Source organism: Octopus bimaculoides, chromosome 1 (genome assembly GCF_046866305.1).
Source record: "Octopus bimaculoides isolate indiv1 chromosome 1, ASM4686630v1, whole genome shotgun sequence".
Classification (NCBI taxonomy): Eukaryota; Metazoa; Mollusca; class Cephalopoda; order Octopoda; family Octopodidae; genus Octopus; species Octopus bimaculoides.
In genome coordinates, this window is record NC_142928.1 from 163,472,063 (window position 1) to 163,478,062 (window position 6,000).

The window sequence follows — 6,000 nt, forward strand, 5'->3', positions numbered from 1 at the left end:
TAGTTTCAACTCCATATATATGCACACACACACAAATTACAGAGAATAAACTCCAGGTTAAATAAACCCAGAAGAACACAAAGCGGACGACACTCAGTTCGAAAGTTAATGTTATTGCTTTGTTTCATATAAAAAAATCTCATCAGCTAAATCCTTCTGTTGGATTAAGTTACCTTTAAATGTAAGATATATGAAAGGAACGGGAACAAGGATACAAAATGCGTCTGTATGAATATGTGCATTGTGTACGAGTGTGCGCATATAAGCAGGGTCCACGAGTATGCTATGTATATATGCTGTTCTTCAATAAAGAACCCACGTGTGGGGGGTGAGAGATAACGGCAAAATAAAAATAAAGGTGTAAAAAAAACCCTTACAGTCAAAACCTTTGGCGCAAATGACTTACTTTGCTCATATTTTTTAAATACTATCTTCTAATTTATCAACTGTATTGTTTATATATTGTCAGACGGACAGTTCACAAAGAGGAGTGAGCCTCCATCAATAGAATTATAAACTTTTTCTATTGTTTTGTTCAGTATTGAACCAACATGGTTCGTTATTTTCGTTGTAATCGGTATAACAAAAAACAGCAGTCATTCAATTAACAGCTTTTATATCATTAAATCATTCACGTCTACCACATTTCTATTATTTATTTATTTTGTAAAACTAGCGAAGAACATAGTTTCAACTGCATATACATGCACACACATACAAATTACAAAGAATAAACTCCAGGTTAAATAATGGCTTTTCGGGATTAACAATAAATATCAATACAATACTGTTCTACTTGTTTAGTGTTAGTAAAATACTCAACTGTGTATCATCAAAAAAGCGATGAATTAAATATACTTCGTTAAAATTGAATGATTTTACATGGTTGTCGAGTATACAACGCATTACAGTGTCTGGGGGGTGGGTTACTTTTTCCTACATTAAAAATAAATTAGTAGTTTACATTTAGATCTAATGGACTTTTGGCAGTCCGTTTAATCGAGTACATATGTGCGTGTGTCGCTTCGAGGACGAGCTTCCCAATCATATTTATCACATATTTTCCAAATTTAAGGGGAGTGAGAGAGAAACGAAAGTCTTAGCAAAAGGAAAAAAAAAAAAAAACAACACCTTTCATCTAAAATTTTCGAGCATATAATGGTGATGATGACAAGCATTAAGATGTCATAGTAATCGGACATGCTCCATCAAATGTAAAACTAAAAATTAAAAAAAACATCTTATTGGCAGACAAAACAATGCAAGAGAGCCTCCAGGTGGACGCTGGCCAGAGTTGAATAAAAAATAACCACTGAATGACACGAAAAAAAAAAAAAACGGAGAAAATATACAAGGTTCTGAACAACAGGGAAGAGACAGACTTGCGATGCTATTTATTTACATATTCATTCATAATTATCACCTTCTTCTCTCTCTGAACGAGATACAGTACTTAGGTCTACTCAGCAAAGGCTCTTCATACCTATTTTTAGTAATTATATAAATTAACACGCACACACTTACATCTAACTCCATCTTGATAAGTACAGGGTGCGGCCAAATTAACCTCAGATTCATCATTCTTGATAAACATTTTTTCAATAGCAAACGTACGGTGTGCACCGGTTCAAACCTTGATGGTAAAACAGAAAACGGTAAACCACTAGCAACCATTACCACCTGCCTATCCTTACTAGCGCCACACCAATGGCTGTAAAAACTATGGGAGGCTTCTCTGCTGTACCCTTACATATTAATTATTAATTAACACACATTATATACATAACACTCTTGTTGTTTTTGTTTAGACTATATCTGTTGTAATCGATTAAACCTGTGGTCAAAGGTCATCCAATGTGTCCTTTTTCCATGGCGCTAGGTCTGTGATTTGAGGGAGCTTCATTATTTGATTGTTACTTCTAGTAGTAAGTCGAGCGATCCGATCCCATAGATGCTCGATCGTTCATTTAACACACGTGTATAAATGAAAGGTACAACTATATACATACCTACGCGTATATATATATGTATATATATATATATATATATATATATATATATATATATATATATATATATATAGTTTGCTATTGCATACATAGGCCACAGAAAACGAATAAAATACAAAATGGAACTTAGAAAAAAATTAAAACTAAAATTAAGAATACGATGCGAAGAAGAGGGGAATCGGTAGAATGGCTTTTGATAAAATGAAATGAAGAATAGGAAAGCTTGGCTGGAATAAAGAGAGAAAAACTGTTCAGCCAGAAGGTGACTGTAGTTAATATGAATGTATCCATTCATTCTGGAATGCTGGCTGTACAGCGACCAAAGTATTTGTATTGTGTATATATGCTGTGTGTATTTGGTGACTAGAGAAGTGTAGTGAATATATGATGTATATGTGCAAACAGAATGTGTCTGTAAAATAAGCAAGAGTATGTATGTACACAAACTAGTTAAGTATACAAAGTAATGGATCGATTGAATGCGTGTATGCATAACTAAAAGTGGTGCAGGTATCAAAATATTTATCGTTATTTGGAAGAGTGTGTGTATGTAGAAGCAGATACATAAGATGGGAGTGCGTGAGTAAAATAGGCAAAGTTGTTTAGCCCCGCGTCAGACAAGACTGAGCACACCTATGATTAAGAGTTCCAGTCATGACCAATATGTCTTTCCAAAGAACAGCATATATTGGGCATATCCAGTGTGTGTGTCCGTTATTTAAGACAGTATCGAGGGTGCTTTGAAGGGATTTGGTTGTTATTTCTGTTAAGTGGAGGACTACATCGAACCCCGTTGCTTCGCTAGGTGCGTATGTAACTCACGTAAAAAGACTTAGATCAGCGTAGAGATAATCAAAGAAAAGATTTATATACACGGATATGAATACAGATTATATACAAGACATATTTTGCGTGCACTGAAATGATTTTTTCGAACCGATTATGCAAATATGACAAACAACACACACGCATAAGTGCTTCGATTGTGGTAATCAATTCATAAATAAAAGTAATACACTAAACAACTCGGTGAGGCAGACTGAAACAATGAAAAATCTAAACATACATTCTAATAACAGTCAGAATGTAGTCATAGATGTGTGTTTTGGGAAACAGAAAAACTGGGTGTGTAAACAGCGTTAAGCTCAGAATTACAGATTAAGCATGGGTGGTAATACGGAGAGGAAGAGGAAAAAGTGTGGAGAAGAAAATATTTCAAGACGTTGCCAAAAACGATATCCAACCCAAACAGATTTTGATTGTCGACGAATGAACAGTTTCTACTCAGACATAGAGATAAATATAACAAGAACAGAAACACACAGATATACTATACACTTTTATTTCAAGTGTTATTAACAACTTGCAAAATGTTTCATCAGGAGGGAAGTGAAATCCTTAGAATAGAGCCTACTCCTGAGAGTATAGCGTGGAACTATACGAGAATTACTAGTAACCGTCAAACGCATACTCTTTTTGTACGATAAGCAAACACCTTAGCCACAAGAACACCTGTAATACACACACACCACATACAGAGAAAGAACAAGTATGGCCTAGTGGTTAAGAAATTCGTTATGGTACCACGTGGTCGTTGGTTCTACCCGACTGCGTGCTATCCTGGATAAATGCCTTTCTATTATAGCCTCAACTTGACCAACATTTTGCGAATGGAATTAGATACACAAGCTATACAAAAGCCTTCATATACACACGCACATATATATGAATACCTGACAGTTTGCTACAACGCTTATGCATTTTTTCTGAAAGGGTAAAAAAAAAAAAAAGCATATGTATGGAAATAATTGCACAGCTGCCAGGGCTATATTTATATAAATTTTATCCACTCTACCTTGTGCTGAGCCCTTTTTTATTTTTAGTTTTCTCGGGTGCAATTCACGAACCACTTTACACACACACAATACTTGTCGGAGTTTGTTTATTGCAGTATATACCCACACAATATATGTATATACATATACACTCTCTCTATATACGTATACTCTCTTGCTATACACATACATATAGTGGGATATACAAACACAGAGATAATGAGCACGAATAACTAAGACACCGCATTATTTATACACAACTATAATACGATGGCATACATATTTTGATGGTTACAGTTTTACTATTTTAGTATAGCTCCATCTGTATTTCTTTACGTCGTTAGCATAAGGAGATGATAGAGAAGGGATCACACATACACATAAACCGAGATAAACAAACATCGATACAGTAGTTCGTTCTTTTGAAGTTTATATTTTTATATAATAACGTCCTACAAAAAGACGAAGACGAGAGATCCTCCGATAACAATACTACATGATACTAACATCTTTCTCTTCTCTGTCAAATCCCTTCTCTTAATTAATCACTAATTGATTTATGTCATCAGAGAAGCGTAGGTCTTAAAAAACAACAACAAAAGTTCTCCTTTCTCTTTTTGTAGAGGATACAAAAGGCTCGAGGGGCGGGGAGGAAGGAAGTAAGATCTTGATAAAGACTGGATGAATCAATAATGGGAGACACATAATACCACAAGATCTACTACACACGTTCAACATTACAACACGGTACAAATACGACACAATACGGCGTAAACAGAGAGATATGGAGTATTATTGTCGAACGTAGTAGATAACGGAAATATAAAAATAGTTTTATTCGCTACAAGAAGCACAAACAATATTAGTAAATCGCCGTTACCGCCTTCTTATAAACAAGGAAGATGAAACCTTTTGGAATAAAGAAGATGCAATACCGTGACATTTGTCTTTCTCCAAAGGGCAGTAACGATGACGTGAAATGAAATAGTTCCAAACGAGAATCGAAACTGGGTCGCGGAACTCGTTTTCTCCAGGAACTTACGATCACCGAAAAAATAACAAGAGATTATTATATTTAGAAGCATGGGAGGATGGGAGAGACTTTGATGTTTTTGATACCTTTCGTGAAAGCATTAACGATGCAAAGATAAAACAAACATCCTTCACTTGGGAATGAAAAACGAACGGGATGCGGAGGAAAAGTCGATAAAACGACCCCGCACCCACTCTGCAATGGCAGAATCGAATCCAACATTATCAAAACAACCACTAGCACTGGAGTGATTTGAACTTTGAATAGTTTAATCGATTGAGATGTCTAACAAAAAAATCCTTACTTGGAATGTCTTTTAATAAATGTTAAAAGAGTGGGGCTTGGCTGAGCGCTGAGTAACAAAACACTATCACTAGAAATATAAGTAAAACCGATCCAACAACTCGGTTTTCGGTGAAAGCGACAGTGTTATTAGACTACTAATAGTAATAACAGTGCAGATCACCGACCGAACCAAATATTGTAATGCCAGTGAGATCGGTTGTACCATCTGCGCCATAATCACAAGAATTAAAAGTAGGAAAATACACAAACACACACAAAGCTTGCTATGTGCAATGGAGGTGGTTTAGACATAGAGAGAAAGAAAGGCAGAGAGGTAAGGAGAAATGTGGTCGGTGAGTAGATGAGGGTATATGTATGTGTGTGTATGGGAAGGTCAGCGCTCCATTAAGTGTAGAAGGAATCGGTAGAGAAAAGATAAAACAAAGAAGCAAGGCAGCTAGCCAACAACCAACCAACCAACCAACTAGCCAGCCAACCAACCAGCCAGCCAGCCAGCTAGCCAGCCAACCCGAGCCATACACACTCAGACAACTGCTTCACTAGTTCAAGTTTTAAGTACAGGACGACAGAAAATATACATAATCACATATAGACGAACTACACACACACACACACAGTGCTACACAAAACAAAAAATCTGATCAAGTAGCGTGAAAGTGTATGCGTATGTAACGTGTATGTATGTATATATATATATATATATATATATATATATATATATATATATATACATATATGCTTTATTTTTGTGTGAATGTGTGTGTGTGTATATATATATATATATATATATATACACACACACATTCACACAAAAATA

The 6,000-nt window shown here is 35.5% G+C and overlaps 1 protein-coding gene across 4 annotated transcripts in view; it reads right to left on the bottom strand.

Annotated features, from left to right (window-relative positions):
• Positions 1-6,000, bottom strand: part of LOC106884412 (ubiquitin-conjugating enzyme E2 E1) — a 209,915-nt gene that overhangs the window by 201,106 nt on the left and 2,809 nt on the right. The window contains exon 1 of one of the 4 annotated variants that reach the window (XM_089362080.1): positions 3,865-4,064. The exons of the other annotated variants lie outside the window; for them this stretch is intronic. The gene's annotated coding sequence lies outside the window, so the exon portion shown is untranslated. Of the gene's footprint in view, positions 1-3,864; positions 4,065-6,000 lie in introns of those variants that run through there. 4 annotated transcript variants of the gene reach the window in all.